The sequence below is a fragment of the Dromaius novaehollandiae genome, chromosome 7 (genome assembly GCF_036370855.1).
Source record: "Dromaius novaehollandiae isolate bDroNov1 chromosome 7, bDroNov1.hap1, whole genome shotgun sequence".
Classification (NCBI taxonomy): Eukaryota; Metazoa; Chordata; class Aves; order Casuariiformes; family Dromaiidae; genus Dromaius; species Dromaius novaehollandiae.
This window is the reverse complement of record NC_088104.1, coordinates 1-25412: the sequence shown is the minus strand read 5'-3', so window position 1 is coordinate 25412 and position 25412 is coordinate 1. Positions and strand designations below refer to the sequence as shown.

At 52.8% G+C, this 25412-nt stretch overlaps 2 long non-coding RNA genes across 2 annotated transcripts; both read left to right on the top strand.

Moving 5' to 3' along the window:
* Positions 1 to 13033: 13033 nt before the first annotated feature.
* LOC135328954 (uncharacterized) lies at positions 13034 to 13598 on the top strand. The gene is made up of 3 exons (XR_010390083.1): positions 13034 to 13269; positions 13354 to 13409; positions 13510 to 13598. It is a non-coding gene; the product is annotated as an uncharacterized LOC135328954 (long non-coding RNA).
* A 1546-nt stretch (positions 13599 to 15144) lies between these two features.
* On the top strand, positions 15145 to 16761 carry LOC135328953 (uncharacterized). The gene is made up of 5 exons (XR_010390082.1): positions 15145 to 15173; positions 15258 to 15313; positions 15413 to 15513; positions 16406 to 16470; positions 16550 to 16761. It is a non-coding gene; the product is annotated as an uncharacterized LOC135328953 (long non-coding RNA).
* Positions 16762 to 25412: the final 8651 nt, after the last annotated feature.

Genomic DNA, 25412 nt, shown 5'->3' with positions numbered 1-25412 from the left:
ATTTCTTGACAGTGTAGATGCCTTAGCACCCCTCTAGTGTGCTCTGGACCCCTCTTTTCCACAGAATGGGGCCCCGCACCTCTCTTCTGGGCTTCTAGCCCTGTTAGACCCCCTCTAGTCTCCTCGCAACCCCTCCAGATTTCTCCCTTCTTCCCCAGAGGCATTTCTTGACAGTGTAGACACCTTAGCACCCGTCTAGTGTGCTCTGGAGCCCTCTTTTCCACAGAATTGGGCCACCCAGATATCTTTGGGCCCCCCAGCCCCCTTAGACACCCTCTAGTCTCCTCACAACCCCTCCAGATTTCTCCTTTCTTCCCCAGAGCCATTTCCTGACCAAGCAGACGACTTAGCACCCCTCTAGTGCGCTCTGGACCCCTCTTTTCCACAGAATTGGGCCCCCCAGCACTCTTCTGGCCCCCCAGACCCCTTAGACACCCCCTAGTCTCCTCGCAACCCCTCCAGATTTCTCCCTTCTTCCCCAGAGGCATTTCTTGACAGTGTAGACGCCTTAGCACCCCTCTAGTGTGCTCTGGACCCCTCTTTTCCACAGAATGGCCCCGACAGCTCTGTTCTGGCCCCCCAGACGCCTTGGACACCCTCTAGTGTGCTCACAAACCTTCCAGATTTCTCCCTTCTTCCCCAGAGGCATTTCTTGACAGTGTAGATGACTGAGCACCCCTCTAGTGCACTCTGGACCCCTCTTTTCCACAGAATGGGGCCCCCGAGCTCTCTTCTGGCCCCTCGGACCCTTTAGACACCCTCTAGTCTCCTGGCAACCCCTCCAGATTTCTCCCTTCTTCCCCAGAGCCATTTCTTCACAGTGTAGACACCTTAGCACCCCTCTAGTGCGCTTTGGACCCCTCTTTTCCACACAGTTGTGCCCCCCAGATATCTTTGGGACCTCCAGACCCCTTAGACATCCTCTAGTCTCCTCGCAACCCCTCCAGATTGCTCCCTTTTTCCACAGAGGCATTTCTCAACCATTTAGATGCCTTAGCACCCCTCTAGTGCACTCTGGATCCCTCTTTGCCACAGCATTGGGTCCTCCACCTCTTTTGTGGCCCCCCAGAGCCCTTACACACTCTCTAGTCTGCTCGCATCCCTTCCAGATTTCTCCTTTCTTCCCCAGAGGCATTTCTTGACAGTGTAGATGCCTTAGCACCCCTCTAGTGTGCTCTGGACCACTCTTTTCCACAGAATGGGGACCCCAGCTGTTTTCAGGCCCCCCAGGCCCCTTAGACACCCTCTAGTCTCCTCGCAACCCCTCCAGATTTCTCCCTTCTTCCCCAGAGGCATTTCTAGACCATGTAGACGCCTTAGCACCCCTCTAGTGCGCTCTGGACCCCTCTTTTCCACACAGTTGTGTCCCCCAGATATCTTTGGGATCTCCAGACCCCTTAGACCCCTTCTAGTCTACTCGCAACCCCTCCAGATTTCTCCCTTCTTCCCCAGAGGCATTTCTTGACAGTGTAGATGCCCCTTAGCACCCCTCTAGTGCACTCTGGATCCCTCTTTTCCACAGAATGGGGCCCCCCCACCTCTCTTGTGGCCCCACAGCCCACTTAGACACCCTCTAGTCTGCTGGCAACCCTTCCAGATTTCTCCCTTATTCCCCAGAGCCTTTTCTAGACCATGCACACACCTTAGCACCCGTGTATTGTGCTCTGGACCCCTCTTTTCCACAGAATGAGGCCCCCCAGCTCTGTTCGAGCCGCCCAGGCCCCTTAGACACCCTCTAGTCTCTTTGCAATCCCTCCAGATTGCTCCCTTCTTTCCCAGAGCCATTTCTTGACAGTGTAGACCACTTAGCACCTCTCTAGTGTGCTCTGGACTCCTCTTTTCCACAGAATTAGGACCCCCAGCTCTTTTTGGGCCCCCCAGACCCCTTAGACACCCTCTAGTCTCCTCGCAAGCCCTCCAGATTTCTCCCTTCTTCCCCAGAGGCATTTCTAGACCATGTAGACGCCTTAGCACCCCTCTAGTGCGCTCTGGACCCCTCTTTTCTATACAGTTGTGCCCCCCAGATATCTTTGGGACCTCTAGACCCCTTAGACCCCCTCTAGTCTCCTCTCAACCCTCCAGATTTTTCTCTTCTTCCCCAGAGGCATTTCTTGACAGGGTAGATGCCTTAGCACCCCTCTAGTGCACTCTGGACCCCTCTGTTAAACACAATTGGGCCCCCAGCTCTCTTCTGGTTCCCCAGCCCGCTTAGACCTCCTCTAGTCTCCTCGCAACCCTTGCAGATTTATCCCTTCTTCCCCAGAGGCATTTCTTGGCAGTGTAGATGCCTTAGCACCCCTCTAGTGCGCTCTGCACCCCTCTTTTCTACACAGTTGTGACCCCTAGATATCTTTGGGACCTCCACACCCCTTAGACACCCTCTAGTCTCCTCGCAACCCCTCCAGATTTCTCCCTTCTTCCCCAGAGGCATTTCTAGACAGTGTAGACGCCTTAGCACCACTCTAGTGGGCGCTGGACCTCTCTGTTCCACAGAATTGGGCCGGCCAGCTCTCTTCTGGGCCCCCAGACCCCTTAGACTCCCTCTAGTCTCCTCGCAACCCCTCCAGACTTCTTCTTTCTTCCCTAGAGCCATTTCTTGACAGTGTAGACGCCTTAGCTCCCCTCTAGTGCACTCTGGACCCCTCTTTTCCACACAACGGGGTCCCCCAGCTCTCTTTTGGCCCATAAGACCCCTTAGACACCCTCTAGTCTCCTCGCAACCCCTCCAGATTGCTCCCTTCTTCCCCAGAGGCATTTCTGGACCATGTAGACACCTTAGCACCCCTCTAGTGCACTCTGGACCACTCTTTTCCACAGAATGGGGCCCCCCTGCTCTCTTCTGGCCCCTCAGACCCCTTAGACACCCTCTAGTCTCCTCGCAACCCCTCCACATTTCTCCCTTCTTCCCCAGAGGCATTTCTTGACAGTGTAGATGCCTTAGCACCCCTCTAGTGTGCTCTGGACCCCTCTTTTCCACAGAATGGGGCCCCGCACCTCTCTTCTGGGCTTCTAGCCCTGTTAGACACCCTCTAGTCTCCTCGCAACCCCTCCAGATTTCTCCCTTCTTCCCCAGAGGCATTTCTTGACAGTGTAGACCCCTTAGCACCCGTCTAGTGTGCTCTGGAGCCCTCTTTTCCACAGAATTGGGCCACCCAGATATCTTTGGGCCCCCCAGCCCCCTTAGACACCCTCTAGTCTCCTCACAACCCCTCCAGATTTCTCCTTTCTTCCCCAGAGCCATTTCCTGACCAAGCAGACGACTTAGCACCCCTCTAGTGCGCTCTGGACCCCTCTTTTCCACAGAATTGGGCCCCCCAGCACTCTTCTGGCCCCCCAGACCCCTTAGACACCCCCTAGTCTCCTCGCAACCCCTCCAGATTTCTCCCTTCTTCCCCAGAGGCATTTCTTGACAGTGTAGACGCCTTAGCACCCCTCTAGTGTGCTCTGGACCCCTCTTTTCCACAGAATGGCCCCGACAGCTCTGTTCTGGCCCCCCAGACGCCTTGGACACCCTCTAGTGTGCTCACAAACCTTCCAGATTTCTCCCTTCTTCCCCAGAGGCATTTCTTGACAGTGTAGATGACTGAGCACCCCTCTAGTGCACTCTGGACCCCTCTTTTCCACAGAATGGGGCCCCCGAGCTCTCTTCTGGCCCCTCGGACCCTTTAGACACCCTCTAGTCTCCTGGCAACCCCTCCAGATTTCTCCCTTCTTCCCCAGAGCCATTTCTTCACAGTGTAGACACCTTAGCACCCCTCTAGTGCGCTTTGGACCCCTCTTTTCCACACAGTTGTGCCCCCCAGATATCTTTGGGACCTCCAGACCCCTTAGACATCCTCTAGTCTCCTCGCAACCCCTCCAGATTGCTCCCTTTTTCCCCAGAGGCATTTCTCAACCATTTAGATGCCTTAGCACCCCTCTAGTGCACTCTGGATCCCTCTTTGCCACAGCATTGGGTCCTCCACCTCTTTTGTGGCCCCCCAGAGCCCTTACACACTCTCTAGTCTGCTCGCATCCCTTCCAGATTTCTCCTTTCTTCCCCAGAGGCATTTCTTGACAGTGTAGATGCCTTAGCACCCCTCTAGTGTGCTCTGGACCACTCTTTTCCACAGAATGGGGACCCCAGCTGTTTTCAGGCCCCCCAGGCCCCTTAGACACCCTCTAGTCTCCTCGCAACCCCTCCAGATTTCTCCCTTCTTCCCCAGAGGCATTTCTAGACCATGTAGACGCCTTAGCACCCCTCTAGTGCGCTCTGGACCCCTCTTTTCCACACAGTTGTGTCCCCCAGATATCTTTGGGATCTCCAGACCCCTTAGACCCCTTCTAGTCTACTCGCAACCCCTCCAGATTTCTCCCTTCTTCCCCAGAGGCATTTCTTGACAGTGTAGATGCCCCTTAGCACCCCTCTAGTGCACTCTGGATCCCTCTTTTCCACAGAATGGGGCCCCCCCACCTCTCTTGTGGCCCCACAGCCCACTTAGACACCCTCTAGTCTGCTGGCAACCCTTCCAGATTTCTCCCTTATTCCCCAGAGCCTTTTCTAGACCATGCACACACCTTAGCACCCGTGTATTGTGCTCTGGACCCCTCTTTTCCACAGAATGAGGCCCCCCAGCTCTGTTCGAGCCGCCCAGGCCCCTTAGACACCCTCTAGTCTCTTTGCAATCCCTCCAGATTGCTCCCTTCTTTCCCAGAGCCATTTCTTGACAGTGTAGACCACTTAGCACCTCTCTAGTGTGCTCTGGACTCCTCTTTTCCACAGAATTAGGACCCCCAGCTCTTTTTGGGCCCCCCAGACCCCTTAGACACCCTCTAGTCTCCTCTCAATCCCTCCAGATTTCTCCCTTCTTCCCCAGAGGCATTTCTAGACCATGTAGACGCCTTAGCACCCCTCTAGTGCGCTCTGGACCCCTCTTTTCTATACAGTTGTGCCCCCCAGATATCTTTGGGACCTCTAGACCCCTTAGACCCCCTCTAGTCTCCTCTCAACCCTCCAGATTTTTCTCTTCTTCCCCAGAGGCATTTCTTGACAGGGTAGATGCCTTAGCACCCCTCTAGTGCACTCTGGACCCCTCTGTTAAACACAATTGGGCCCCCAGCTCTCTTCTGGTTCCCCAGCCCCCTTAGACACCCTCTAGTCTCCTCGCAACCCCTCCAGATTTCTCTCTTCATCCCCAGAGGCATTTCTTGACAGTGTAGATGCCTTAGCACCCCTCTAGTGCGCTCTGGACCCCTCTTTTCTACACAGTTGTGACCCCCAGATATCTTTGGGACCTCCACACCCCTTAGACATCCTCTAGTCTCCTCGCAACCCCTCCAGATTTCTCCCTTCTTCCCCAGAGGCATTTCTGGACCATGTAGACTCCTTAGCACTCCTCTAGTGCGCTCTGGAGTCCTCTTTTCCACAGAATAGGGCCCCCCAGCTCTCTTCTGGACCCCCAGAGCCCTTAGACTCCCTGTAGTCTTCTGGCAACCCCTCCAGATTTCTCCCTTCTTCCCCAGAGGCATTTCTTGACAGTGTAGACACCTTAGCACCGCTCTAGTGTGAGCTGGACCTCTCTGTTCCACAGCATGTCCCCCCCCAGCTCTCTTCTGACCCCCCAGACCCCTTAGACACCCTCTAGTCTCTTTGCAACCCCTCCAGATTTCTCCCTGCTTCTCCAGAGCCATTTCTTGACAGGGTAGATGCCTTAGCACCCCTCTAGTGCACTCTGGAGCCCTCTGTTACAGAGAATTGGGCCCCCCAGCTATCTTCTGGGACCCCAGACCCCTTAGACACCCTCTAGTCTGCTCGCAACCTCTCCAGATTTCTCCCTTCTTCCCCAGAGGCGTTTCTGAACCATGTAGATGCCTTAGCACCCCTCTAGTGTGCCCTGGACCCCTCTTTTCCACAGAGTTGGGCCATCCAGATATCTTTAGGACCTCCAGACCCCTTAGACATGCTCTAGTCTCCTGGCAACCCCTCCAGACTTCTCCCTTCTTCCCCAAAGGCATTTCTGGACCATGTAGACACCTTAGCACCCCTCTAGTGCGCTCTGGACCCCTCTGTTACACAGAATTGGGCCCCAGATCTCTTCGGGCCCCGCAGACCCCTTAGACCCCCTCTAGTCTCCTCGCAACCCCTCCAGGTTTCTCTCTGCTTCTCCAGAGCCATTTCTTGACAGGGTAGACGCCTTAGCACACCTCTAGTGCACTCTGGACCCCTCTGTTAAACACAATTGGGCCCCCCAGCTCTCTTCTGGGCCCCCAGCCCGCTTAGACCCCCTCTAGTCTCCTTGCAACCCTTGCAGATTTATCCCTTCTTCCCCAGAGGCATTTCTTGGCAGTGTAGATGCCTTAGCACCCCTCTAGTGCGCTCTGCACCCCTCTTTTCTACACAGTTGTGACCCCTAGATATCTTTGGGACCTCCACACCCCTTAGACACCCTCTAGTCTCCTCGCAACCCCTCCAGATTTCTCCCTTCTTCCCCAGAGGCATTTCTGAACCATGTAGATGCCGTAGCACCCCTCTAGTGCACTGTGGACCCCTCTTTATCACATAATTGGGCCCCCCAGATTTCTTTGGGACCTCCAGACGCCTTAGACACCCTCTAGTCTCCTCGCAACCCCTCCAGCTTGCTCCCTTCTTCCCCAGAAGCATTTTTGACAGTGTATACGCCATAGCACTCTTCTAGTGCGCTCTTGAGCCCTGTTTACCACAGAATGCCCCCCCCCCCCCCCAGCTCTCTTCTGGGCCTCCAGACCGCTTAGACACCCTGGAGTCTCCTTGCAATCCCTCCAGATTTCTCCCTTCTTCCCCAGAGGCATTTCCTGACAGTGTAGACACCTTAGCACTGGTCTAGTGTGCTCTGGACCCCTCTTTTGTACACAATTGTGACCCCCAGATATGTTTGGGTCCTGCACACCCCCTTAGACACCCTCTAGTCTCCTCGCAACCCCTCCAGATTTCTCCCTTCTTCTCCAGAGGCATTTCTTGATCATGGAGACACCTTAGCACCCCTGTAGTGCACTCTGGACCCTTCTTTTCACCAGAATGCCCCCCCGAGCTCTCTTCTGAGCCCCCAGAGCCCTTAGACACCCTCTAGTCTCCTGGCAACCCCTCCAGATTTCTCCCTTCTTTCCCAGAGGCATTTCTTGACAGTGTAGACACCTTAGCACCGCTCTAGTGTGCGCTGGACCTCTCTGTTCCACAGAATGGGCCCCCCCAGCTCTCTTCTGGCCCCCAGACCCCTTAGACACCCTCTAGTCTCCTCGCAACCCCTCCAGATTTCTCCCTTCTTCCCCAGAGGCGTTTCTGAACCATGTAGACGCCTTAGCACCCCTCTAGTGCGCTCTGGACCCCTCTTTTCCACAGATTTGGGCCATCCAGATATCTTTGGGACCTCCAGACCCTTGAGACACGCTCTAGTCTCCTCGCAACCCCTCCAGATTTCTCCCTTCTTCCCCAGAGGCATTTCTGGACCATGTAGACACCTTAGCACCCCTCTAGTGCGCTCTGGACCCCTCTTTTCCACAGAATGGGGCTCCCCACCTCTCTTCGGAAACCTCAGCCCCCTTAGACACCCTCTAGTCTCCTCGCAACCCCTCCAGCTTGCTCCCTTCTTCCCCAGAAGCATTTTTGACAGTGTATACGCCATAGCACTCTTCTAGTGCACTCTTGAGCCCTCTTTACCACAGAATTGGGCCCCGCACCTCTCTTCTGGGCCCCGAGGCCCTTTAGACACCCTCTAGTCTCCTCGCAACCCCTCCAGATTTCTCCCTTCTTCCCCAGAGGCATTTCTTGACAGTGTAGGCGCCTTAGCACTCCTCTAGTGTGCTCTGGACCCCCCTTTTCCAAAGAATGCCCCCCCCCCCAGCTCTCTTCGGGCCCCCAGACCCCTTAGACACCCTGGAGTCTCCTTGCAATCCCTCCAGATTTCTCCCTTCTTCCCCAGAGGCATTTCTTGACAGTGTAGATCCCTTAGCACTGGTCTAGTGTGCTCTGGACCCCTCTTTTGTACACAATTGTGACCCCCAGATATCTTTGGGTCCTGCACACCCCTTAGACACCCTCTAGTCTCCTCGCAACTCCTCCAGATTTCTCCCTTCTTCCCCAGAGGCATTTCTGGACCATGTAGACTCCTTAGCACTCCTCTAGTGCGCTCTGGAGTCCTCTGTTACACAGAATTGGGCCCTCCAGCTCTCTTCTGGACCCCCAGAGCCCTTAGACTCCCTCTAGTCTCCTCGAAACCCCTCCAGATTGCTCCCTTCTTCCCCAGAGACATTTCTTGACAGTATAGATGCCTTAGCACCCGTCTAGTGCACTCTGGACCCCTCTTTTCCACAGAATTGGGCCCCCCGGCTCTCTTCTGGCCCCCCAGACCCCTTAGACACCCTCTAGTTTCCTGGCAACCCCTCCAGATTTCTCCCTTCTTCCCCAGAGCCATTTCTAGACCATGCACACACCTTAGCACCCCTCTAGTGCACTCTGGACCCCTCTTTTCCAAAGAATAGGGCCCTCTAGCTCTCTTCTGCTTCCCCAGACCCCTTAGACACCCTCTAGTCTCCTCGCAACCCCTCCAGATTTCTCCCTTCTTCCCAGAGGCATTTCTGAACCATGTAGACGCCTTAGCACCCCTCTAGTGCGCTCTGGACCCCTCTTTTCTATACAGTTGTGCCCCCCAGATATCTTTGGGACCTCCAGACCCCTTAGACCCCCTCTAGTCTCCTGGCAACCCCTCCAGATTTTTCCCTTCTTCCGCAGAGGCATTTCTGGACCATGTACACAGCTTAGCACCCCTCTAGCGCACTCTGGACTACTCTTTTCTACAGAATGGGGACCCCAGCTGTGTTTGGGACCCCCGGCCGCTTAGACACCCTCTAGTCTCCTCGCAACCCCTCCAGAATTCTCCCTTCTTCCCCAGAGACATTTCTTGACAGTGTAGATGCCTTAGCACCCCTCTAGTGCGCTCTGGACCCCTCTTTTCTACACAATTGTGCCCCCCAGATATCTTTGGGACCTGCAGACCCCTTAGACACCCTCTAGTGTCCTCGCAACCCCTCCAGATTTCTCTCTTCTTCCCAGAGGCATTTCTGAACCATGTAGATGCCTTAGCACCCCTCCAGTGCGCTCTGGAGCCCTCTTTATCACATAATTGGGCCCCCCAGCTCTCTTCTGGCCCCCCAGACCCCTTAGACACCCTCTAGTCTCCTCGCAACCCCTCCAGATTGCTCCCTTCATCCCCAGAGGCAGTTCTTGACACTGTACACCCCTTAGCACCCCTGTAGTGTGTGCTGGAGCCCTCTTTTCCACAGAATGGGCCCCCCCAGCTCTCTTGTCGCCCCCATGCCCCTTAGACACCCTCTAGTCTCCTTGCAATCCCTCCAGATTTCTCCCTTCTTCCCCAGAGGCATTTATGGACCATGTAGATGCCCTAGCACCTCTCTAGTGCACTCTGGACCCCTCTTTTCCCCAGAATGCTCCCCCCAGCTATCTTCTGGCCCCTAGAGCCCTTAGACACCCTCTAGTCTCCTCACAACCCCTCCAGATTTCTCCCTTCTTCCCCAGAGCCCTTTCTTGAATATCTGCATGCCTTAGCACCCCTCTTCTGCACCCTGAACCCTTCTTTTCCACAGAATTGGGACACCAGCTCTCTTGTGGCGCCCCAGACCCCTTAGACATTTTCTAGTCTCCTCGCAACCCCTCCAGATTTCTCCTTTCTTTCCCAGAGCCATTTCTTGACAGTGTAGATCCCTTAGCACCCCTCTAGTGCACTCTGGACCCCTCTTTTCCACAGAATGGGGTCCCCCAGCTCTCTTCGGGCCCCTCCGACTCCTTGGACACCCTCTAGCCTCCTCACAACCCCTGCAGATTTCTCCCTTCTTCCCCAGAGGCATTTCTTGACCCTGTAGACACCTTTGCACCCATCTACTGCGCTCTGGATCCCTCTTTTCCACAGAATGCGGCCCTCCACCTCTCTTCTGGTCCCGCAGACCCCTTAGACACCCTCTAGTCTCCTCGCAACCCTTGCAGATTTCTCCCTTCTTGCCCAGAGCCATTTCTTGACCGTGTAGATGCCTTAGCACCCATCTAGTGTGCTCTGAACCCCTCTTTTCCACAGTGTGCGGCCCCCCAGCTCTCTTCTGGCCCTCCAGGCCCCTTAGACCCCCTCTAGTCTCCTCGCAACACCTCCAGATTTCTCCCTTCTTGCCCAGGGGTATTGCGTGATGATGTAGACGCCTTAGCAGCTCTCTGCTGTGCTCTGGACCCCTGTTTTCCACGGAATTGGGCCACCTGGCTGTCTTCTGGCCCCCTAGGCCCCTTAGACACCCTCTAGTCTCCTTGGCACCCCTCTAGATTTCTTCCTTCTTGCCCAGAGGCATTTCTTGACAGTGTAGACGCCTTAACACCCTTCTACTGCGCTCTCAATGACTCTTTTCCACTGAATTGGGCCACCTGGCTGTCTTCGAGCCCTAATCCGATTAACCTTTTTTTTGCCTCAGAGCTCCATTTTGGATATCTAGAGTACTTTAGGACCCTGTTAGAAGCCTCAGAATTCCTGTTGAGCTTTTCTTCATGCTGTGGAGCCCTTTTTTGTTCCCCTACCAGACTTAGCAGCCCTCTGTTCTGCTTTGGCCTCATCTCTTGTGCTTTTATTTTTCTGTGCAGAGCTCTCTTTGTCCTCCAGACCCCTCAGCACCCCTCTAGTCCCCTCAGCAGGCTTGTAAAGGCCTTTGTCATGATCCAAAGCTGTGTTTTGGATCTCCAGTTCCCTTAGGACCCCCTATAGTGCACTGAGAACCCATCTGGAGGCCTTCGTTGTGCCCCACAGCCCTGTTTTGGTCATCTGCATAGTATAAGAGCCTTCCTGTCTCCTCAGAGCACCTCCTGAAGTCAGTCACGTTAGCCAGTTTTGGTTTTTTTGCCTTTTAGTCCCCTTAGGAGCCTTCTGGTCTGCTCAGAACCACTCCTGGGGTGTGGTGCTTGTTCTGCACCAGAGCTGTTCTCTGGCTGCACAGCCCCCTTTGGAATTCTCTAGTCTCCTCAGAAGCCCTTCAGATTTCTTCCTTGTTCTCCAGAGTCATTCCTTGGCCATGCAGGCTGCTTAGCACCTCTCTAGTGGCCTCTGGACTACTCTTTTGTCCTTCCTTGTTCCCTAGAGCTGTCTTTTGGCTATTTCCTTTAGGAGTTATTTAGTGGTCTCAGAATTCTTCCTGAGCCCTCTCTTATGCCCTAGAGTGCTGTTTTCATTGTTTAGGTGCCTGAGTACCCATGTTTTCTTCTGAACCCCTTTGGAGGCTTTACTTGTTCTCTTCTGCCTTCTTTTAGTTGCTCTCTAGTCTGCGTAAGAGATATCTAATCTGCTCTGGATTCTTCTTTAGAGCTTTGTTGTGCTGCATAGACCTCTATTGGTCCTGTAGAGCTCTGAGGAACCCCTTTATTTTACTCTGGACTACTCTGTCAGCCTTTCTTTTGTGCCTGAGCTCTGTTTTGGCCCTTTAGTCCTTGTGTGACCGCTGTCATCCATTCATAACTGCTTCTGGAAGCCTTTGTTGTGCCCCAGAGCCCTGCGTGGGTTCTCCAGCCCTCTTAGCATCCCTCTTCCCTCCTCGTGCGAGTCCTCCACTTAGGCATACAGAGGTAGTATTCCCGTGGGGAACTCTCCATTCCACCCAGTGGCCCCGTTTTCTAAGCACTCTAGGTACTATGCAGGAAATACCCCTGTTTGGAAGTACTCACATTACAGAAGCAGCGTTGTTCCGGGGGGTTATTTAGATATCTTGGTTTGCCCTAGAGGAAATGCTGTCTTCCTACAACAGCTGTATTCAATACAGGTGTGAAGCAATTAGAGCAGTGTGGTGTAGCGTTCCCTTTATAGGTTATGTGGAATCTTGTAGTTTTCTTTCTAAGCCTAAGCAGAACTGATTTCTAGTTTTCAGTGTAAAGGCTAGTGCTAGTTAGGGTAAAAGAATTTAATAACAGACCTCCTGGTATTATGGATACAGTATATGAAGTCTTAGTAACAAAGAAGATGGTCCATTTTATCCAAGAGGTCTGTTTAGCCTTTCTGTGCTCTGCAGCCTAGCTACAGAGTGGAAGCAAAAGCCTTGCTCTTCCCTAGCCCTCTGTCTTTATGGCTGGCAGTGCTTTGCCCCTCCCCTTCCCAGGGCTTGTGGGTAGGGCAGTGGGCGGGGCTAGGGGTACATAAACCGAGGGCCTGGTGGCAGGGAGTTCATTCTGCGTTTGCTGTCCTTTGGGGTTAGTGGTCTGAACTTGTCTCGGCGAATAGCAGCATTTGCAGAAGCAAAGCTATCCAGGAAGAGTTATTGCTGCATTTGGAGATGCAAAGGCTGTTCCTTAAGATTAGAGCAACGGGATGGCTGAAGGTGGAGCCGTAAGCCTGCCAGAAAAATCGCTTAAAGCAGACAGTTTCGGTTTTGCGTCGGTGTCTCGGCGCGGGGCGTTCAGGGGTGGAAGAGGGCTTCCGCGTCTGCAGTCGTATCTTTTGTTAACCATCAGTATTGTTTTGTTGCGTTTTTGTGTTTATTGCGGAAGGGATGCAGCTTCATCGCTCGGCTCTTTGAAGATGATGACACTCGAAGAATTGTTTGTCCCTCAGCTGGATTGCAGAGAAAAGGACAGAACAGGGGTCCCTGGAAAACATTTCCATCTACGTTTCTGCTCTACGTAGTGCTTGTGTGCCTTATGTCCAGTAATGTGGATGCATGTGAGATATCGTTCTCGTCAGCTACTGTGATTTCCGGCTTGCTTGCCGGATGTTCTGCTGCTCCTCAGAAATATTGTCAGCTCTGTTCCAAGAGGAAGTGAGTAAGTTTTTTTTGTAGTATGCAGAGTTATGGATGAGTCTAGACTTTATGTGAAGAGTGTGAAGAGCCAAGTGAGCATTCTTCCTGCCTGGAAGTGCAGTATGATGAGAAAGGAAGTCACATCTTTGGAAACTAAGTGCAGCTGTGAGTAAGTCCATGTGTCTGAAGGGGTCAAAAAGCAACCTCCTGCAAGCTAACGAATTCACCTCTTTTCTTGTCCAAGCCTCAGTACTGAGAGAGGAAAAAAAACTGCTGGCCTTCTCGGGACCGGCAGGAAGCAGTTTGCAGTCTCGCCCGGCAGCTCTTTTCTTTCATCTGTGCCTGCGAACCCACTGCCATCTGCTCTTTTGTGGCTCTGCTTCTGACTCCTACCGTGGCTTCTGGGGCTGTCCGCTTTGCTTTTTCAGATACCTTGCGGGCCTTTTCCAGGCATGCCTGAGGATTTGAGGTGAGGTAGAATGGGTGAGTGTAATGGCGTGTCAGTTGTTTTACGGCTAGTCCGCAGTGCCTAGGAGAAGAGTAATTTTGTTGTTTTGTTTTTTGCAGGTGTCATGGGATTACTTTCAGTCAGGATGTGGGAGTATCGCTTTGGCGCGGTGCAGGTGAATGGAGCGACAACGGCGGTTTGGAGAGGCACGCTCTTGCAGATGAGCATGGAGGTGCTCGGCATGGGGTGTGACTGCTTGCGCTCTGGTTTGGCAGGTGATGAAGGTGAGCGAAGGAAGATTAGAGAGGATGTGGCTGCCATTGAGTGATGCCTCTTAAGGATCAAAAGTGACCTGACCGCCCCCCCCGCCCCCAGCCCTGGAAAAGCTAAGGTGAGGGGCAAAGGGTGTTGGGGTTGTCTTCATTCTGTGCATGCGTGCTGATATTCAGTGTAGTAGGGAGGGCTGCTCTGGATGAGTGGTGTGTGAGGCAGAGGTGGTGGGGTGCCCATGGCAGAAAGTGAGGGTGTGGTACGTAGGGCAGCTCCAGCCTGTGTCTGTGTTGTGTAGTCTATGTGGTGTGTGTTGTAGCTGTGCTATCTTTTGCTCAGGTCTTGATGTTGCTCTTGCTCTTTGTGCTCAAGGAGCACAGCCCATGCTCCACAGCGCCATCGTGGCAGGCATCCGCCGTCTTTTGCCTGGCCTCAGTCATCGGCATCGCTCCAGCGGATCGCGTCTCGTCCCGTGCGGGCAGCCAAAAGGGGCGGTCCGTCGCTCCGGCTTTGCATTGTGACCATTTGCGGCCGCTCATCTTCGGGGCCATTGTCGAGGCCTTTTTGCCTGCCCCTCTTCTGTTTCTGCTCTTGTTTTTCATCTTCTTGGCATGCTTTCAGGGTTCTTCCCTGTATCGCCGCAGCCTCGGGTCTTTCCGGCCGGGTGCTTCGGCATCGGTCGTCCCAGCTTTGCGGGTCGCTTTCTATCCCGGGCAGTGGCGTTTGACTCTTTTCTGGGCTCATCCGGAGCAGCAGAGCTGCACGGTCATGGCATCGTAGGGCTTTCTGGCTGGTAGCATCTTATGCGTGGGAATAGTTCTTTTTGCATAGGGCTTTCCTCCATGTTTGTGTCTGATGCTTGTACCTATGTGTGTTTGTTTTGTGTCTAATGCTTGTCTGTGTGTGTGGGGCTGGAGCTGCTTTGCCTGCGGTTATTAGCAATGGTAGCGTATGGAGTGTGGCAGTGATGGCCCGGAATGGTGATCGGTCAGTGTCTGTGTGCTCCAGTTTATGTTGCTTTTTGCAGATGCAGAGCAGTGTTCCGAGTGGGTGCAAGGGAGCTGGAAGGAAGGGGCATGCCCCAAGAAGGTGAGCTAGAGATTTGGTTTTGGAAGGAGAGTGTTGCGGTCAGTGGGTTGCCCGGTTAATTTTTGCTTTGTGCTTGTAGGTGTGGAGCCTTGGGGGGAGCAGGTCGCTCACATCCAGGAGGAGCTGGGCGAGGTGAGCATCAGTCTGGGTGAGGACGTAGAGCCCGGCGTAGGGCCGTCATCTCATCGGCGTCGTCCCCATCGCCCGGCGCCGTTCCTGTTTTACAGGTGTGTGGCGGACCTCGGCGTGGGGAGCCGTAGCCCGGCAGTTGGGACGGGAGAGCGGAGCAGGTAAAGGTGTTGTAGCGAGGTAATGTTGTGCATGGGGTGTGGTTTTTGGCATGACCTCAAGGTGTGGTCTTCTCGCTGGTTTTGCAGGCATTACAGGAAGTTTTGGAGAGGAGAAGGTGAGCGGCAACGAGCAGCCTGAGCAGGTGAGAAGGGAAGCTTGTCTGCCTGAGTTTTATTATGCGGTAGGGTGCTGCTGGGCTGCCTCTCGGTGATGTGTTTTGTTCTGCTTTTTCAGGTACGGTGCGGGCCTTTCACAGGCGTGGCTGAGGATTTGAGGTGAAGTAGAATGGGTGCGTATAATGGTGTGGCAGTAGTTGTAGGGCTAGTCCGTACTGTCTAGCAGAAGAGTAGTTTTGTTGTTTTGTTTTTTCCAGATGCCACGGGCAGCGTCACAGCCACAATGCTGGAGCGTGGCTTTGGCACAGTACAGGTGAGTGCGATGACAATGGTGGTTTGGAGGAGGGTGTTCTCGCAGATGTGGCTGGAGGTGACCGGCAAGGGGGTCACTGCTTGTGCTCTGGTTTGGCAGGTGATAAAGGCAACTGTGGTGACTGAAGGGAGATCAGCGCGGATGCGGCTGCCATTGAGGATGGCTCTTGAGGAGCGATGGTGATGCCCAGCATTTGAACAGTTAAGTTGAGGGGCAAAGGGTATCAGGGGTGTCTTAACTCTGTGTGTGTGTGCACGCTGATGTTCAGTGTAGAGCGGAGGGCTGTTCTGGATGAGTGGGGTATGTGTGAGGCAGAGGTGCTGAGGTGCGCATGGCAGAAAGTGAGGGTGCGGTAGGCGGGGCAGCTCCAGCCTGTGTCTGTGTTGTTGTGTAGTCTATGTGGTGTGTGTTGTAGCTGTGCTATCTTTTGCTCAGGTCTTGATGTCGCCCTTGCTCTTTGTGCTCAAGGAGCACGGCCTACACTGTGGAGCGCTAGCATTGTAGGCCTCTGTCATGTTTTGCTGGCTTGACTCATCAGTATCGTACCCACGGATGGTGTCTCGTCACGTGCAGGCAGCCGAAGGGGGCGGTCCGTGCCTCCGGCTTTGCATCGTGCCCATCGATCTTTGCGGCCACCGTCGAGGCCTCGTCGGCCGCTCTTGTTCCGAGGCCGCTCTTGTTTTGCGTCTCACCGGTGCCCTTTCAGGGTTTTCTTCCCTGCGTCATCACGGCCTCAGGTCTTCCTCGCTGGCCTCTTCCGCATGGCCGTTCCTCGCTTTGCCGGCTGCTTTCCATCCCGGGCGTTGACATCTTAGTCTTTTCTGGGCTCGTCCAGAGCATCAGAGCCGCAGGGCTGTGGTGTCATCAGATACCATGTGGAACGCATTGGAATAGTTCTTTTTGCATAGGGCTTTCCTTCATGTTTGTGTCTAATTTTTTTTTTTTTTGTCTGTCTGTGTGTGTTTGGAGCTGCCTTGCTTGTGGGTGTTAGGAATGGTGGTGTGCGGAGTGTGTCAGTGATGGACTGGAATGGTGATTTGTCAATGTCTGTGTGCTCCACTTTATGTTGTTTTGTTTTGTTGTTTTTTGCAGATGCTGAGCAGTGTTCTGAGTGGGCCCAAGGGAGCTGGAGGAAGAAAGGGGCATGCCCCAAGAAGGTGAGCTAGAGATTTGGTGTTGGAAGGAGAGTGTTGCGGTCAGTGGGTTGCGCGGTTAATTTTTGCTTTGTGCTTGTAGGCGTGGAGCCTTGCGGGGAGCAGGTCGCTCACATCCAGGAGGAGCAGGGTGAGGTGAGCATCAGTCCGGGAGCGGACGTAGAGCCCGGCGTAGGGCCATCACCTCGTCGGCGCTGTCCCCGTCGCCCAGCGCCGTTCCTGTTTTACAGGTGTGTGGCGGACCTCGGTGTGGGGAGCTATAGCCCAGCAGTTGGGATGGGAGAGCGGAGCAGGAAAAGGTGTGGGAGCGAATGCCTGATGTGGATGGGCTGTGGTGTTGCGGGCATTGCCTGAGCACGTGATTTCTCTCTGTGCTTGCAGGTTTTGCGGGAAGTTGTGGAGAGAAGCAGCTGAGTGCTGAGAAGAGCCTGAGCAGGTGAGCGGGGGAGCTTGTTGGGTCTGATTTTATTGTGGGGTGGGTGGTGTTGGGCTGCCTGTCGGTGATGCCTTTTGCTCTGTTTTTTCAGGTCTGCTGTGGGCCTTTCCCAGGCGTGGCTGAGACTTTCAGGTGAGTGGATTGGAGCTGGATGTTGTAGGGCTGGTGAGCGCTGCCTGGCAGAAGAGTCACTTTGTTATTTTGTTTTTTTCCAGGTGCCACGGGCTTCCCCCCAGGCAGGATGTTGGCGTTTGGAGTTGTTGCGGTGCAGGTGAGTGGAGCGCCGATGGCGCTTTGGTGGAGGGTGCCCTTGGAGATGGGGATGGAGCTGACTGGCAAGGGGGTGACTGCTTGTGCTCTGGTTTGGCAGGTGATGAAGGCAAATGTGGTGAGCAAAGGAAGATCAGTGTGGATGCGGCTGCTGCTGAGGATGGCTCTTGAGGACCGGTGACCTACAGCACTGCCACAGTTAAGTTGAGGGGCAAAGGGTGTTGGGGCATCCTCAGTTTCTGTGTATGTGTGTGTGTGTGCTGATGTTCAGTGTAGAGTGGAGGGTTGTTCTGGATGAGTGGTGTGTGTGAGGCAGAGGCAGTGGGGTGTGCATGGCAGAAAGCGAGGGTGGGTGTCAGGCAGGGCAGCTCCAGCCTGTGTCTGTGTTGTTGTGTAGTTTATGTGGTGTGTGTTGTAGCTGTGCTATCTTTTGCTCAGGTCTTGATGTTGCTCTTGCTCTTTGTGCTCAAAGAGCACAGCCTATGCTCTGCAGCGGTAGCGTGGCAGGCATCCATTGTCTTTTGCCTGGCCAGACTCATCAGCATTGCTCCAATGGACTACATCTTGTTCTGCACAGGCAGCTGAAAGGGGTGGTCTGTCACTGTGACTCTGCATTGTGGCCGTTTGCAGTGTAGTCATAGTCGCGGCCATCGTCGAGGCCTCATCGGCCGCACCTCTTCCGGGGCCGCTCTTGTTTTGCGTCTCGCTGGCGCCCTTTCAGGGTTTCCTTCCCTGCGTCATCATGGCCTCGGGTCTTTCTCGCCGGCCTCCTCTGCGTCAGTCTTCTGAGCTTTGCTGGTCCCTTTCCATCCTGGGCATTGACGTTTGACTCTTTTCTGGGCTCGTCCAGAGCCTAGGCCCTATGATGCCACCACTGTGTGGCTCTTCCTGGCCAGTAGTGTCTTATGTGTGGGAACAGGTTTTTTTTGTGTAGGGCTGTCCTCTGTGTTTGTGTCTGCTGTTTGTTTGACTGTGTGTTTTTGGGGCTGGAGCTGCCTTGCCTGTGGGTGTTAGCCATGGTGGTGTGTGGAGTGTGTCCGTGATGGACTGGAGTGGTGGTGTTGCAGGCATCGCCTGAGTGTGTGATTTCTCTCTGTGCTTGCAGGTTTTGCGGGAAGTTGTGGAGAGAAGCAGCTGAGTGCTGAGAAGAGCCTGAGCAGGTGAGCAGGGGAGCTTGTTGGGTCTGATTTTATTGTGGTGTGGGTGGTGTTGGGCTGCCTGTCGGTGATGCCTTTTGCTCTGTTTTTTCAGGTCTGCTGTGGGCCTTTCCCAGGCGTGGCTGAGACTTTCAGGTGAGTGGATTGGAGCTGGATGTTGTAGGGCTGGTGAGCGCTGCCTGGCAGAAGAGTCACTTTGTTATTTTGTTTTCTTCCAGGTGCCATGGGCTTCCTCCCCAGGCATTGGAGTTGTTGTGGTGCAGGTGAGTGGAGTGCCGATGGCGCTTTGGTGGAGGGTGCCCTTGCAGATGGGGATGGAGCTGACTGGCAAGGGGGTGACTGCTTGTGCTCTGGTTTGGCAGGTGATGAAGGCAAATGTGGTGAGCAAAGGAAGATCAGTGTGGATGCGGCTGCTGCTGAGGATGGCTCTTGAGGACCGGTGACCTACAGCACTGCCACAGTTAAGTTGAGGGGCAAAGGGTGTTGGGGCATCCTCAGTTTCTGTGTATGTGTGTGTGTGTGCTGATGTTCAGTGTAGAGTGGAGGGTTGTTCTGGATGAGTGGTGTGTGTGAGGCAGAGGCAGTGGGGTGTGCATGGCAGAAAGCGAGGGTGGATGTCAGGCAGGGCAGCTCCAGCCTGTGTCTGTGTTGTTGTGTAGTCTATGTGGTGTGTGTTGTAGCTGTGCTATCTTTTGCTCAGGTCTTGATGTTGCTCTTGCTCTTTGTGCTCAAGGAGCACAGCCTATGCTCTGCAGCAGTAGTGTGGCAGGCATCCATTGTCTTTTGCCTGGCCAGACTCATCAGCATTGCTCCAATGGACTATGTCTTGTTCTGCGTAGGCAGCTGAAAGGGGTGGTCTGTGACTCTGACTGTGCATCGTGGCCGTTTGCGGTCCGTCATAGTCGTGGCCACCGTTGAGGCCTCATCGGCCACACCTCTTCCGGGGCCGCTCTTGTCTTGCATCTCGCTGGCGCCCTTTCAGGGTTTCCTTCCCTGCGTCATCATGGCCTCGGGTCTTTCTCGCCGGCCTCCTCTGCGTCAGTCTTCTGAGCTTTGCCGGTCCCTTTCCATCCTGGGCATTGACGTTTGACTCTTTTCTGGGCTTGTCCAGAGCCTCGGCCCTACGACGCCACGACCGTGCGGCTCTTTCTGGCCGGCAGTCTTATGTGTGGGAATAGGGTTTTTTTTGTGTAGGGCTGTCCTCTGTGTTTGTGTCTGCTGTTTGTTTGTCTGTGTGTTTTTGGGGCTGGAGCTGCCTTGCCTGTGGGTGTTAGCCATGGTGGTGTGTGGAGTGTGTCCGTGATGGACTGGAGTGGTGGTGTTGCGGGCATCGCCTGAGTGTGTGACTTCTCTCTGTGCTTGCAGGTTTTGTGGGAAGTTGTGGAGAGAAGCAGCTGAGTGCTGAGAAGAGCCTGAGCAGGTGAGTGGGGCAGCCTGTTGGGTCTGATTTTATTGTGGTGTGGGTGGTGTTGGGCTGCCTGTCGGTGATGCCTTTTGCTCTGTTTTTTCAGGTCTGCTGTGGGCCTTTCCCAGGCGTGGCTGAGACTTTCAGGTGAGTGGATTGGAGCTGGATGTTGTAGGGCTGGTGAGCGCTGCCTGGCAGAAGAGTCATTTTGTTATTTTGTTTTTTTCCAGGCGCCACGGGCTTCCCCCCAGGCAGGATGTTGGCGTTTGGAGTTGTTGCGGTGCAGGTGAGTGGAGCGCCGATGGCGCTTTGGTGGAGGGTGCCCTTGGAGATGGGGATGGAGCTGACTGGCAAGGGGGTGACTGCTTGTGCTCTGGTTTGGCAGATGATGAAGGCAAATGTGGTGAGCAAAAGAAGATCAGAGGGTGTGGCTGCTGCAGAGGATGTGTCTGCTGTTGAGGATGCCTCTTGAGGAGCAACAGTGATGCAGAGCACTGCAAAAGTGAAGTGCATGGGCAAAGGGTGTTGCGGGGTGTGTGTGTGTGTGTGTGTGTGTGTGTGTGTGTGTGTGTGTGTGTGTGTGTGTGTTGGTGTGTGTGAGGCAGAGGCAGTGGGGTGTGCATGGCAGAAAGTGAGGGTGGGTGTCAGGCAGGGCAGCTCCAGCCTGTGTCTGTGTTGTTGTGTAGTGTATGTGGTGTGTGTTGTAGCTGTGCTATCTTTTGCTCAGGTCTTGATGTTGCCCTTGCTCTTTGTGCTCAAGGAGCACAGCATATGCTTTGTAGTGCTAGTGCAACAGGCATCTGCTGTCTTTTGCCTGGTCTTGACCGACTCATCTGTGTTGCTCCAATGATCATCTTGTTCTGTGCAGGCAGCTGAAAGCAGCAGTCTGTCACTGTGATTCTGCATTGTTTCTGGCCAATCATCTTGGCAGCCATCATTCAGGTCTTGTTGGTCGTGTGTTTTCTGAGGCCTCTCTTATTTTGCATCCTCCTGGTGCCCTTTCAGGGTTTTCTTCCCTGTGTCATCAGAGCCTCGGGTCTTTCTTGCCGGCCTCTTCCGCATGGCCGTTCCTCGCTTTGCTGGCCCCTTTCTGTCACAGATGGTGGCATCTGACTCTTTTCTGGTCTCGTGGAGAGCACCAGAGCCGCACGGTCGTGGCATTGTAGGGCTTTCTGGCTGGCAGCATCTTCTGTGCTGGCATTGTTTTTTGCATGGAGGGTGTGTGTACGTGTCTGTGTGTACGTGTCTGTGTGTACGTGTCTGTGTGTGTGTTTGGAGCTGCCTTGCCTGTGGGTGTAGTAATGGTAGTTGCCAGAGCAGAATAATGTATCTATGAAACACTTATTTTGTTTTTTCTTTTTTTTTTGGGGGGGGGGGTTGTGTCAGTAAGAGATAAAAGTAGGTTTTTTTCTTTAATTTTTTTTATTGGGATGGCCATTTTGGGGGCGGGGGGGGGTTCTATTCATGCCAGGATAGTGTTATCTTTAAATAAGGATGGAAGCATGTGGTTTTGTTAGTAGCTGTGATGACTGTCTGTGGTGGGAGTGTGTGGGCAGTTGGGTGGGCTTGGTGGTGAGTGTGTCTAATCTTGTATGCATGTGTTTTTCTTTTTCCAGGTTGTAGTTAGAATTTATTTTAAAATAATTTTAAAAAAAACCCCAGCTGGGGGATTTTTTTTTTTTCCCCCGGCTGGGTTTTTTTTCCCCCGGTCCCGGCCGCTCTGCGAGGCGATGATCATCGCCAATGTTGGTGCGGAGCTGTGGCTGGGGACTGGGGGTTTTGTAGGCAGGGCAGTTTTTGGAGGTGTCCAGTAATGCTGTTACTGGGAGCTGTCCAAAAGACTGGAGGCGCTTGCCTGTTACTGTAGGGAGGTAGAATGATTGTGGTGGGAGTGAGTGGGCAGCTGTGTGGTTGTTGGGTGGGCTTGGTGGTGAGTGTGTCTAACTTTGTATGCATGTGTTTTTCTTTTTCCAGGTTGTAGTTAGAATTTATTTTAAAATAATTAAAAAAAACCCCAGCTGGGGGATTTTTTTTTTTTCCCCCGGCTGGGTTTTTTTTCCCCCGGTCCCGGCCGCTCTGCGAGGCGATGATCATCGCCAATGTTGGTGTGGAGCTTTGGCTGGGGACCGGGGGTTTTGTAGGCAGGGCAGTTTTTGGAGATGTCCAGTAACGTTGTTACTGGGAGCTGTCCAAAAGACTGGAGGCGCTTGCCGACTGATGAGAGTAGTAGCGGTGAGAATGTAGAGGTGAATGCTGAAGAGTGTGTGCAGCTCTTGTAGAGTGTGGGCTTGTTATGTTTTGTATGTTGTGATGATGATTTTTTTTGTGCAATAAAACAATAAAGATGGTGGTGTGTGTGTCTCCTTTCAAATAAAGATGGTTTTGCTGTTTGTTTCTGTTCTCTTATTTGAACTGCATGCGCCACACATTTGCTCTTATCCTTTTCCTCTTTGCTCTTGCTCTTTTGACCTTTTAAAATAAGAAGAAGGCAGAAGTTTTTGTCTTGTTCTTATTTTAATTTTTTGGTCCTCTGTTCTGTTTCCTATTCTTTTTTTCTTTGTCTGTCTCTTATGCCTTTTTCTTCTCCTTTTCCCTGATTGTCTATGTTCACTTTGTCCAGGTTTCTCTCTACCTTTCTCTGTCTTTACTATTTACTCTTTCAGTCTGCCTGCACTGTGGTGCTCTGCTCTCTGTGCTTTTCTCTGTATTCTGTGCTCTGCCCTCAGCTTTGTGTTTTCTGCTTTGCTCTCTGTGTTCTGCTGTGTTCTGCTTTGCTCTGTATTTTCTGTTTTGCTGTGCTCTTTGCTGTGCTTTTTGCTTTGTTCTGTTCTCTGTGTTCTGCTCTTTTCTCTGTTCTGCTCTCTCAGCTCTCCTGTGTGTGCTTTTTGCTCTGTTCTCTGTTTTCTCTGTTGTTTTCTGTGCTTTCTGTCTTCTCTCTGGTTGTCTTTGTTCTCTCTGGTTGTCTTCTCTGTTGTCTTTTTTCTGTTTGTTGTCTCTGTTGTTCTGTCTTTGTCCTCTGTTGTCTTTGTCTTTGTTTGTTGTCTTTGTCCTCTGTTGTTCTGTGTTTGTCCTGTGTTTGTCTTTTGTTGTTTGTCTTGTCTCTGTTTGTCTTGTCTCTGTTTGTCTTGTCTCTGTTTGTCTTGTCTCTGTTTGTCTTGTCTCTGTTTGTCTTGTCTCTGTTTGTCTTGTCTCTGTTTGTCTTGTCTCTGTTTGTCTTGTCTCTGTTTGTCTTGTCTCTGTTTGTCTTGTCTCTGTTTGTCTTGTCTCTGTCTTGTCTCTGTTTGTCTCTGTCTCTCTTTGTCTCTGTCTCTCTTTGTCTCTGTCTCTCTTTGTCTCTGTCTCTCTTTGTCTCTGTCTCTCTGTCTCTGTCTCTCTTTGTCTCTGTCTCTCTTTGTCTCTGTCTGTCTCTGTCTCTGTCTGTCTCTGTCTCTGTCTCTGTCTGTCTCTGTCTCTGTCTCTCTTTGTCTCTGTCTCTGTCTCTCTTTGTCTCTGTCTCTCTCTCTTTGTCTCTGTCTCTCTCTCTTTGTCTCTGTCTCTGTCTCTCTTTGTGTCTGTCTCTGTCTCTCTTTGTCTCTGTCTCTGTCTCTCTTTGTCTCTGTCTCTGTCTCTCTTTGTCTTCTGTTTCCTCTTCCTCTTCTCCTCTCTTCCTCTTCTCCTCTCTTCCTCTTCTCCTCTCTTCCTCTTCTCCTCTCTTCCTCTTCTCCTCTCTTCCTCTTCTCCTCTCTTCCTCTTCTCCTCTCTTCCTCTTCTCCTCTCTTCCTCTTCTCCTCTCTTCCTCTTCTCCTCTCTTCCTCTTCTCCTCTCTTCCTCTTCTCCTCTCTTCCTCTTCTCCTCTCTTCCTCTTCTTTTTTCTAGCATACTGGCTGGGAGCAAATAATAATAATTTAACCATTTAAAAAAAAAAATTATTTGCTCCCAGCCAGTATCCTACCCCTGCTACTGAATTCATTAAATATGCAAATTAAGCCTTTCTATACTTATTATTTTTATTTCTTTTTATATATACTATATACTCACTGTACATACCACATAGACACACTATACACATATACTATACAGTCAATGGATGTATATATGCACAAAAACTGCACATACACAAATAGTATGCATAGTATATACACAATGTATATACCCTCCATACACCATGACATACACTACACACAAACACAGGGTGCATCACATGCTAACAACAGTCACAGCAAAAAGAATTCACCACATATAAGCACTTACGGCACCACACACACTTGTCAGGTACCCACCCAACAGCATACACACCCACCTGGTCCCACCCACCCACCCCCCTCCCCCAAGAGTCACACACTAGGGCAATACTTCACCTGTACACTAGGGTTACCAATCTGACACCAAATACAATTACCATTAGGGAACTCCCTGCTGTTAGCATTAGGGTTATTCCACACCCCTTATTATTAGACTTTGACTGCCCCCTGGTGGTCAGTCACAGTAACACTTTTAGGGTTACACATCAGCACCTGGGACTTAGGGTTAGGACCAACAGGGCACTAGGGGTAGGGGGGAGCCAGGGGTGGGGGGAGCCAGGGGGGGTAGGGGGGCTAGGGAAGGGTAGGCGGGGGCCTGGGGGGGGCTAGCGGTAGGGGGGGCTAGGGGTAGGGGGGCTGGGGGAGGGTTGGGGTTGCGGTTAGGGTTAGAGTTAGGGTTCAGGTTCAGGTTCGGGGTTCAGGGTTCGGGGTTCAGGGTTCGGGGTTCGGGGTTCAGGGTTCGGGTTAGGGTTAGGGTTAGGGTTAGGGTTCGGGTTAGGGTTAGGGTTCGGGTTCGGGTTCGGGTTCGGGTTCGGGTTTAGGGTTTAGGGTTAGGGTTTAGGGTTCGGGTTAGGGTTTAGGGTTAGGGTTTAGGGTTAGGGTTAGGGTTAGGGTTAGGGTTAGGGTTAGGGTTAGGGTTAGGGTTAGGGTTAGGGTTAGGGTTAGGGTTAGGGTTAGGGTTAGGGTTAGGGTTAGGGTTAGGGTTAGGGTTAGGGTTAGGGTTAGGGTTAGGGTTAGGGTTAGGGTTAGGGTTAGGGTTAGGGTTAGGGTTAGGGTTAGGGTTAGGGTTAGGGGTTAGGGGTTAGGGGTTAGGGTTAGGGGTTAGGTTAGTTAGGGTTAGGGTTAGGGTTAGGGGTTAGGGTTAGGGTTAGGGTTAGGGTTAGGGTTAGGGTTAGGGTTAGGGTTAGGGTTAGGGTTAGGGTTAGGGTTAGGGTTAGGGTTAGGGTTAGGGTTAGGGTTAGGGTTAGGGTTAGGGTTAGGGTTAGGGTTAGGGTTAGGGTTAGGGTTAGGGTTAGGGTTAGGGTTAGGGTTAGGGTTAGGGTTAGGGTTAGGGTTAGGGTTAGGGTTAGGGTTAGGGTTAGGGTTAGGGTTAGGGTTAGGGTTAGGGTTAGGGTTAGGGTTAGGGTTAGGGTTAGGTAGGTGTAGGGTTAGGGTTAGGGTTAGGGTTAGGGTTAGGGTTAGGGTTAGGGTTAGGGTTAGGGTTAGGGTTAGGGTTAGGGGTTAGGGTTAGGGTTAGGGTTAGGGTTAGGGTTAGGGTTAGGGTTAGGGTTAGGGTTAGGGTTAGGGTTAGGGTTAGGGTTAGGGTTAGGGTTAGGGTTAGGGTTAGGGTTAGGGTTAGGGTTAGGGTTAGGGTTAGGGTTGGGTTAGGGTTAGGGGTTAGGGTTAGGGTTAGGGTT